Here is an 8,957-nt window from a genome sequence, read left to right on the forward strand (position 1 = left end):
GCCTAAGTCAAACTAGCGGTGTAACTCTGCTGATCAACTTAATGAGAGTCCAAAATCCTTTAGAGTGCCTTTATGCTATGCGTTTTTGTCCAAAGAGCAATAAATAATACAATTAATATGTGCAAGCTTCTCCTTGTGTTGGGGGTACAAATAAGACTGTTGGCTGTTGCCAGAAATGCTGCTCCTGCCCTGGCAGACAGAGCGTTCCACCATGCTACAGTATGCATGCATGTAAAATCGGTAACAAAACCTCATACCATTACTATCTCTGGATTCCTGCAGTGATCTCCATGTGTCATTGTGACTCCTCTGCTCTTTCTTCAATCTCTTTTCAGTGTGTGTGTGTATGATGGACAAGATAACTGCCCAGCCTCTAGGCACTCTATCTGGAGCAGCTGGATTTGTTGGAAGTAAGAATAACCAGCTGGATAGAGATGCCGCCTGAGGATTTGGTTTGAATCTCTGCAGGTACAGATCAGCTTGTGATGGTTGAATGTGTTCCATGACATAGTCTTCTCAACTCCAGAGAACTTAATGACTAGCACACATAGGATTGTACAAGGAGTGCTCTTGCAGGAGCCAGAGTTGTATGTGAGGCCTTTGTACTCTACCAGCTTGCTGATTTTCTGTTGGAACTGAAATAAACACTGGTAAAATGGAGAGACAGTTTATTCTCCACCTGTAGGGGACCTGGCTCTGCATATTTCAAAAGATTAAACTGGAACAATCATCTAGTAAGTTTATACCACCCATTTGTAACATCAGAGATGTTTCTGGTTTGCTTCAGTATTTTTTTCCCTGCCTTTCCAGAACAGGAATATAGCATGCTGGTGGGATTCTCAGCAGCTGAGGTGTGTTCTTTTTCTTTTCTTTTTGAAACGTTTCCAAGCCTACCCAGAATATTTCAGATTGGGCCAAGCTGGGGAGAGATCGCAGCGCTAAATTTCAGCCGTCTCAGATGGCTTGGGTGAATTTGGCTGCAAGGGTTTTGTACAACTGCCACAAAGACAGGAACTGTTTGCAGAACTGAAGCTGAAGTTTAATCCTATATTGTGCTGGTAGCTCTCTAAGGTTAGCTAAATTATAATACAACTTCACAGCTGCTTTGTGTGATCCCAGGCTGCAGATACCTGGAGGTTCAGGGTGCTGATTAAATCCGAGTTCTGGCATTTAATCAGACCACTGCTATGTGAAAATGTTATAATTTGTTACAAATCAGAATAAATTTTCAAAGAATGATTTCAGCTGTTTGCAGCTGGGTTTGTACCCACTATTTCACCTTATGGGGAAAGGGGCAAAACTACAGCTCTATACTGTCACTCTTCTATAGCCCAAGTCTGATAGGAGGACACGTGTATAATTTTCCTCTGTCTTGGAGAGTATGGAGACCTTAGCTCAGACCTGATGTAAGGACACTTAGTGCGGTGAAAGCCAGAGAACGTTACTTGGCTGTACAAAGCTACTCCTAGAGCTAGATTGAATGCTAGAACCAGTGTTGTTTCATGTGAGCAGGAGTTGGTGCTTTGAGTGGTGAATCTTCACCCCAGGAAGGCATGACTCTACTGCTCTGTCTTTCACTGGGGTCTGTCCCACTGAGAGGGATGGAGAAAGCACACCGTTGGGTGATGCTGCACTGGCGTCCAGCATCTGGTGAACACAGGCAGCCTCAGAAAAAAAGTCCATAATGGTAAGAGTAGAAGGATAAAGAGAGCTTATGTAAGGGTTTCTACTTTTTCCCTGCTTACTTTATGCCTTTAGTTGCTTTCAAAATGAGTTGTTTTGACCACACATTCTGGCTATTGTCAGTGTTGGTGATCAGCTGCCTTGTGAGGATACCCGGTACACTCTTTGGCCTGTGTGTTAACAGCAGCAAAAAAGGCATAGATAACTGACAGTCACCTTAATGGTAGCAGATGCAAATTCCTCATGTAAGCTTCACCTTACTTCATCTCTAAATGTCTGGATTCTTATTTTAGGCTTGTGTTCTAGTTTGTTGCTTTTTTTTCCAAAGCATTGTTTTATGTAATTAAAAAATGTTGATTACCTGCAGTCACCAGCTGTGCCAGCCAAAATTTTACATCAGGCAGAACTTTGTGACAGATACATTTAAATGGATTGGTCACATTTGCCTTTAATAATCCATCAGGCTCCAGCTGTCTTGTTCTGCTTTGATAGCCTTTATGTCTCCTGTAATGCTAGAGTTCAAGGAAAGCATTATAGACAGCTCTCCCATTAATTTAGTCATATTTTAAATGTATTTGTATTTCTACAGCCATGAGTTCTGTTGAATTATGTGTTATTCTAGAAAGTAACTCCTCTTGCTTTATTTAAATCTCTCATCCTTTCACAAGGTACCTTCCCATGCAGGTTATTAGAAGGAGTGAATACTCAAATTTTTTGTGTTTTCAATTCTGCCCATCACTTCATTAATTAATATAATCTGTTTTTCAATCACATCCATTTTAAACTGTACAGTTTTAGGGTGATTTTACCTGCCTGCATACCTCCTGTGCTACCAGCAGTGACTTTCCCTACACGTCAGCAGCTAAAGTGGCCAAAAGCTGATGCTGTTTTATGCTGTTTGGAGGGTGTTTCCCCTTATGTGCTACTGTTTGTATTTATCAACCTTCACTTTCCAGTCTGTACTGTGTAGAGGTACTAAATAACTTTTTTTGGTACAAAACCTAGTATTAACTATGTACTTCAGGTAATACTTAAAAAAAAAAAAAATTACCAGAAAGATCACAATGTACCTGATAAAGAAAGCAGTAAGTTTTGGCAATGCTTTGTGCTTTCCCAAGTACCAGATGTATACCAAAGTGAATGATATAAAAACATTTATGAGAACATTAGTACAAGAGGCAGATACAGTGGCGGGTTTCTCTGGAACAACAGTCACAGTTACTATTGGATTTTTTAATATTATCCTCTATTTGGAGAATGCTAGACTTAACACACTTTCAATCCTGAAGATTTTACTTGCTTACTTAGCAATTTGAAGAGAACTGTACTTGAAGGTTTCAGCAATTTGATGGTGTCCCTTGAAATGTAGGCTCATTTGTCATAAATTCAATTTTTTTTGTCATTATATCTTTATTTATGTATAAAGAAACAGATGTCCAGTATGGTTCTGTAAAAGAAAAACTTTAAATATACTTTTCTTGTAGCATGAGCAGAACTAATTTGACAACAATTACAGTGCCAGGGCTGTGAGTAAGGCGGTACAGAGCAACACTAATCCTTTCAAACAACATCACTTCCCTTTGGCAAAACAACAGTGTTTAGATCAAAATGGGTGTGATATTTCCTCTGTGCGATACAGCCCCTGCTAACTGTAGAATGGCATTTTTTTGCAGCTCTGCACAAGCATATTGTAGAACCAGTGGGAGAGGTGGGCGCATGACAGGCTGACTAGCTCAAGGTCACACAGGATATTGTCCCAGATGGAACATCCCAGGAGCACTGTAACAGTTCACAAAGAAAGCTAACTTGTCTTTAACCTCCCATGCTTCTTCACAAGGGAAAATGCTGGAGTTTAAATAAGAAGTACTGTTTCGTATTTATTATAAAAGTTTAAAAAAACAATTATGGAAGGCAAGAGCTTAATTTGGATGTTTAGGATGTCTTGTAAAAATCCCAAGAATGATTTAAATAGATTTTGAAGTGAAAGCGTGAATTCTTATTACGTATTTTCACTGTTAAAATTGTATAGCTAGAGCCAGATCCAGAAAAAACCACAGATTTTTTTAATGGGAAGAGCGTACTTTTAGCACAGTTGTCACAGAAATACACAAGACCAAGCTCTGCCCACAGTTGCCTTTGGAGATAGCTTGCTGGTTTTAATGCATTTGCAGGAGCCACGTGAAGATATCTGGCATGCTGTTAGTAATTGCATTTGTGGAAGATGAGATAAATATTGATGAATATAAACATCCATTAAATGTAAGTTCACTAGTTAAATAACTACACTGATTAATATGAAGTACTTTGCAGTCATGAGGACATTAAGATGGAATGATGCAGAAATTGACTTTCAGAAAGTAAGTTTATAATTTTATTAATGCTATCTGAAAAACCTTCTATTTAAATCCAAGCTGTGAGCCTGCAGACCATTTTTTATGTCAAGGACATTTCCATCCCTCTCTTCTGTTCTTCACTGTTTCTTTGGCAGCACCACTCTAAGTGTTTGAGAGATGCCCGGTAGCCAGCATTATTTCTACTAGGACCAGTTTCTGGATCCAGCACACTGCATGGCCTCGTAAACAGCTGCTGCAGCTCAGGTGAGCAACAGGAGTAGGTGGCTGAGGTTTGGAGAAAATGGGAATGAGCTGATGCTGATGTAAAATAACACGCGGTTAAATCATGCTGCCACCTTATGGCTCCTGTTTAAAAAGATTTAAAAATACTGAAAAGCTTTAATCAAGATCTATCACACAACAGGAAACATCGAAGCTGTTCTTTAAATAGCCAGTGACACAGACAGAAGATTTTTGTGTGTTTTCCTCGGTGTTTCTGTTCCCTTTGAAACCATAAAGTAGGTTGCTGTCTTATTCCTTAGCCTTTCACAATAGTGTGAACTAAAAAGCTGGAGGTGCACAGGGTGCAATATATGTATCTTCTGTGATACTATCCATCTTATTATGGAGAACAGACATCACATAATATGCTGTTATAGAAATTTGAATGCATTTATGCATTTAACAGATTCATAAAGCAAAAATAGAGTTTAATGTGGAAGTCGATTGGTAGTGTTCAGTTATTTATTAAGTATACCTGGAGGATAAGTAAAATTGAGGCTGAGAAGTCTCACCAAAGTTTGCTGAAAGCCATATCCACCCTGGTGTCATAAAAGAAGAAACAATGAGGGTGAGTTACCTTAACTTGCCTTGCTTTCAACAGTCAGGACTTGAATGTGATTCTACGTTCCTACATGAACAGTAGGATGTTTCTAATTAAGCTTAATACTTCTATGACCTCTTTGGTAGCTCTTGTTTCACTTGACCTTACTTTTGAACTGCTGTAGGTTTGTTCTGGATTTTTTTTTTTCCCTTCCCTGGATCTAGGATTGCTCTTGCTAGTGTCTCAGATTTCTTCTCTGTCTGTAGATGACTCAGATTCCCTTAGTCACTGTGGTCGCTGTTCCAGGCACAGCGACCTCAGGAAGCAATGCCTCCTGGCAGCTCTATGTGCTTATCCAAATCTTTTTTCAGAGTATTCTGAGACTATACAAATAGTTAGTACTTAACAGTTGCCATTTGCCACTTGTAACATTTCATATGAATGATAGAGGGTGAGCTGGACTGTGCTGCATAGCTTGCATGGCCAAATGAGACTTTATTCCTCCCTCTCCCTCTCCACTCCCCTGGTTTCTCTGTCAGTATTACAGCTTGGTTTCTTGCAGGCTTTCTAACTTAGGGCTTGCCTCTTGAGCAATGGGAGCGAGCTTTTGGTGACACTGACCTAAAGTGCCACGACTAAATTAATAACCACAGTTTTCCCTTTGTAACTGTGAGATTAGTTTATATCTCAAAGTCTGCAGGACAAATGCTCCTTTGCTTTGTCATGGTCCCTAAACATAAGAAATAGTTGTTATGACTGTGACAACCCTTCCTTTCAGTAGTCCTGCTAAGCACAACAAATGAGCAGGTCAGCCCTTTCCTCGGTCCTCCTCATACTATTAATGTACATGTAGGGTAATCATGGGAACAGAAAGACCTGTTCAAAAATGTCAAGAAGGCTGAAATGCTTAGTGCTTTATTTCCTCATGCTAGGCATTGTTAGAAAGTTCAAAAGAAAGAAGTGCTGACTAGCACTGCTGGTGATAATGACAAATAGTGACATCTCTGCTTAGAATAGAGGAAAAAATAATACATTCAAGAGGGCTCTTGGGAAATCAGATGGTCTCAAGCTGTCTGGGTGTCAGGAATTTTGATAAAAAGTTAGCTGAAGTGATTTCAGAATAATTTGTGGATATTTTTGACAAATTATGGTGGATAAGTGGAGAACCTGACTGCCATAAACATTGTGCAATACCTGTATCTAGAAGGAAGACAAAGAGGACCAGGGTAGCTACAGATCAGTTTAATTTTCATTTACATTTTAAAAAAAACCCCAAAACCAAAACAAACACAACAATCTGAAACATCCAGCATCTTCCAGACTGCTTTTAAATTTGAGGATTTTTTGAGGAAAGTCAGCTCAAACCAAGGTTTTATTGCAAGGGGAGAGGCAGTACATGACAAATACACAGTCTTTCTGGCATAGTCATATCTGATGTGACTCTAGACGAAACTGGATACAGAATGGTTGATGATTCTACCTGGGGAGGGGGGAACATAAAACAGTATTTTGAGGTGCTTGTCCAAGGAACCTTTATTTCAGTCTTGGATGGTGAATAGAAAATGTGATTTTAATATATTTATTAACAAACTATTACAGATTTGAAGAATCTGTAGGGTATTGAAGAGAGGTGTGGCTGGAATTCAAACCTTGACAAATGCAGAAATGGTCATGGAAAAACTAGGATGCCATGCAGTGCAGATAAACGCAAGTTTCTGTATTTAGGAGAAAAAAACCCAGCTCTGTAGACAGCAGCAGATGCTGTCTGTTCTGACAGCAGAAACTGCTGGTGTTTATACTGGGTCACAAGCTAAACATGAGTCAACAAACTTATCCTATTGTGAAAAAGCAAATACCATGCTGGGGTGTAAACAGTTATTCAGAAAGCAAAACAGACGTAGCTGTCTCTTCTTTCTGCTTAGCATGGTGTGGTCTTAGCTATAATACCTGATTTTTGTGTTTGCAGCTGTGCTCTTGAAGAGAACCTGCATGCTGCCATAATTCTCAGTCTGTGCTTCTGGACTGGCAAAAAGCACTGCTGTTTGCTTGCTGCCTTGTGACTTGGGTGTTGATTCTCTTTGATGCAGAAAAGCTGTTTCCTCCTGCTTGCAAGCAGGGAAGGCAGAGACTGATATCAGAGAGCTGATCGGATGAACAACTTGGGTTCTCTTTTTGGTGTCAAGTATGGTGCAGCCCGAAAGCTCAATTCCTAGCCCATGCATTGTTGACCTGTTATGCCAGTGTGCTTTGACAGTTAATACTGGTTTTTTTTAAAGAGCAGATGGGCTGTTTGCATCATGCCTTTGTTGCATATTCTGAGTGCTCCCTAAAGTCCACAGGATTCCTAGAATTTGCATCCACGCTGCCTTTGTAGGCAGTCTGAACTCAAGATCATTTGGGTCTGAGTCAACTTCACTTGCCCATGAAACTGTGGGGACTTCATCTGCTTGCTGTCAGGCAAATAGCATATTTGCCAAGGCAGATGATGGGAAAATCCTGAAATATAACCCACTTTCTGTGGGTCACCTTATTTGGACACTTTTAGTCATGCATAAGAAGGCTGCAAGCAGGATATACACAACTTGGCTAATAAATACAGCTTTATGGCTTTAACACAAAGTGAGGAACATAGATTTTAACACACTGGTAGACCAAGCATTAGTACAAGCTGCTATGTCAGGTGTTAGTATGCTTCTACCCTCCTTTTTCTAAGACATCCAAAGAGCCTTTGCTGGCCCCATATGCGTTGCCAGAAGCAGAAAGATTGGTCTCCAATGCTCCCTGCAGCAGATCCTTAGTGGTGCTTAATTGCTGTCTTCTGCCTCCATGAGTATTTCCTATAGAATTTTCAATATTGATGTTTTCCCCTTGAATCTTTGAGCTCCTAACTTCCCCTGCTGCAACCATTCTGTAACTTTGTCTTATCTGGCATAACTCTGGTTTATATATTTTTTTTCACTTGGCAATTTCTCCCTATTTTCCAGAGCTGGACTGCATTGAAGTTTGGCTTAGGCCCTTGGACACTGCTGAATCCCTTGAAGAAGTGGCGGAAAGTTAGAGAAAGAGGATTACACTGTTCCCAGTCTTGGAGGCAGTTTCAGTGAAAGCTAAGAAGGTAGCACTGTTGATGTCAGACAAGTGACAGGTTAGGCTGGCAAGCATGGAAGAAGGTAACAGCCAACCTCAAGCACGAAAGCCAGCCTTGTCTCACGACTAGCACTGATTATGGGGGCTGCCTTGCCTGCTGGATTTATCCCATAGGGGACAGATATTCCCAGCTTATGGCTACTTATAAGGGACTTTCTGCTGCCTCACAACATGGCTCCATGTTTTCCTGGGCTGCAGTGATAGAAGTCTGAAAGACAAATTAGACAGACATCTCCTCTCAAAGTGCACCACTCTTTAAATAGAGGCTCATCAGTTTTCCCAGATGTTAGTTTAGCAATGCAAGGGCTAAACAAACAGCAGCAGATGGGAAGTCCCCTGTTATTGTGCACCACAAAGCCAGAATACAAATCCAAAACACGTTTTGCAGAGTTGCTGCTCACAGCAGGTTAGTTTGAGCGAGCAGTGAGCTACAGCTGAAGGAAATGAGAAAGCAGCAGGAACGTTGTTATATCCTTTTCAGTTGTGATTAGGAAGGAGCATTGGAAGATGATGGCTCACCTCTGAGTTCTGTGTGCTGCTGCTGCAGCAAGGGTAAATGCAGAAGTAACACTTTTTTTTTTTTTTTTTCCCCAGAAATGCTTTATCAAAAGTGTTGCTCCCAGGGCCATTTATTTTAGCGGAGAGAGACAGATTATCTCAATAGTCTTTCCTAAAAGAGTTGTTATGTGATGTTCTAGCAAGATAGACCTTCTCCAGAGACTATGCTTTTCCTAAGGAGATGAATCTATTTTGCAGAGCTTTTTCTTGTATGTTTCAGAAAACTTATTTCTGTCCATTTATTTGAAAACAACACAATACTCTTTGAGGCCTTGGGTTGGTCCCCTGTGATGTGGTGGTCTCCCTTACCTCCCTGGCACACAGAAGTTACAATACAGCTATCTGCAGTCAATGCCTTTGTTCATTACTGCCCTTGGCTTGGACTCTGCTTACAGACATTCGGAGTCCTTGGT

General features: G+C 40.5%; 1 protein-coding gene across 4 annotated transcripts in view; it reads left to right on the forward strand.

The window, feature by feature from the left end:
• DARS2 (aspartyl-tRNA synthetase 2, mitochondrial) overlaps positions 1-7,940 on the forward strand; it is a 29,298-nt gene extending 21,358 nt beyond the window's left edge. The window contains exons 19-20 of one of the 4 annotated variants that reach the window (XR_013957279.1): positions 4,172-4,280; positions 7,824-7,852. The gene's annotated coding sequence lies outside the window, so the exon portion shown is untranslated. Of the gene's footprint in view, positions 1-335; positions 458-4,171; positions 4,281-7,823 lie in introns of those variants that run through there. The other 3 variants (XR_013957280.1, XM_080622282.1, XM_080622281.1) reach the window with 3 other exon arrangements.
• Positions 7,941-8,957: the final 1,017 nt, after the last annotated feature.

The sequence above is a fragment of the Psittacula echo genome (genome assembly GCF_963264785.1).
Source record: "Psittacula echo genome assembly, chromosome: 7".
Taxonomy (NCBI): domain Eukaryota; kingdom Metazoa; phylum Chordata; class Aves; order Psittaciformes; family Psittacidae; genus Psittacula; species Psittacula echo.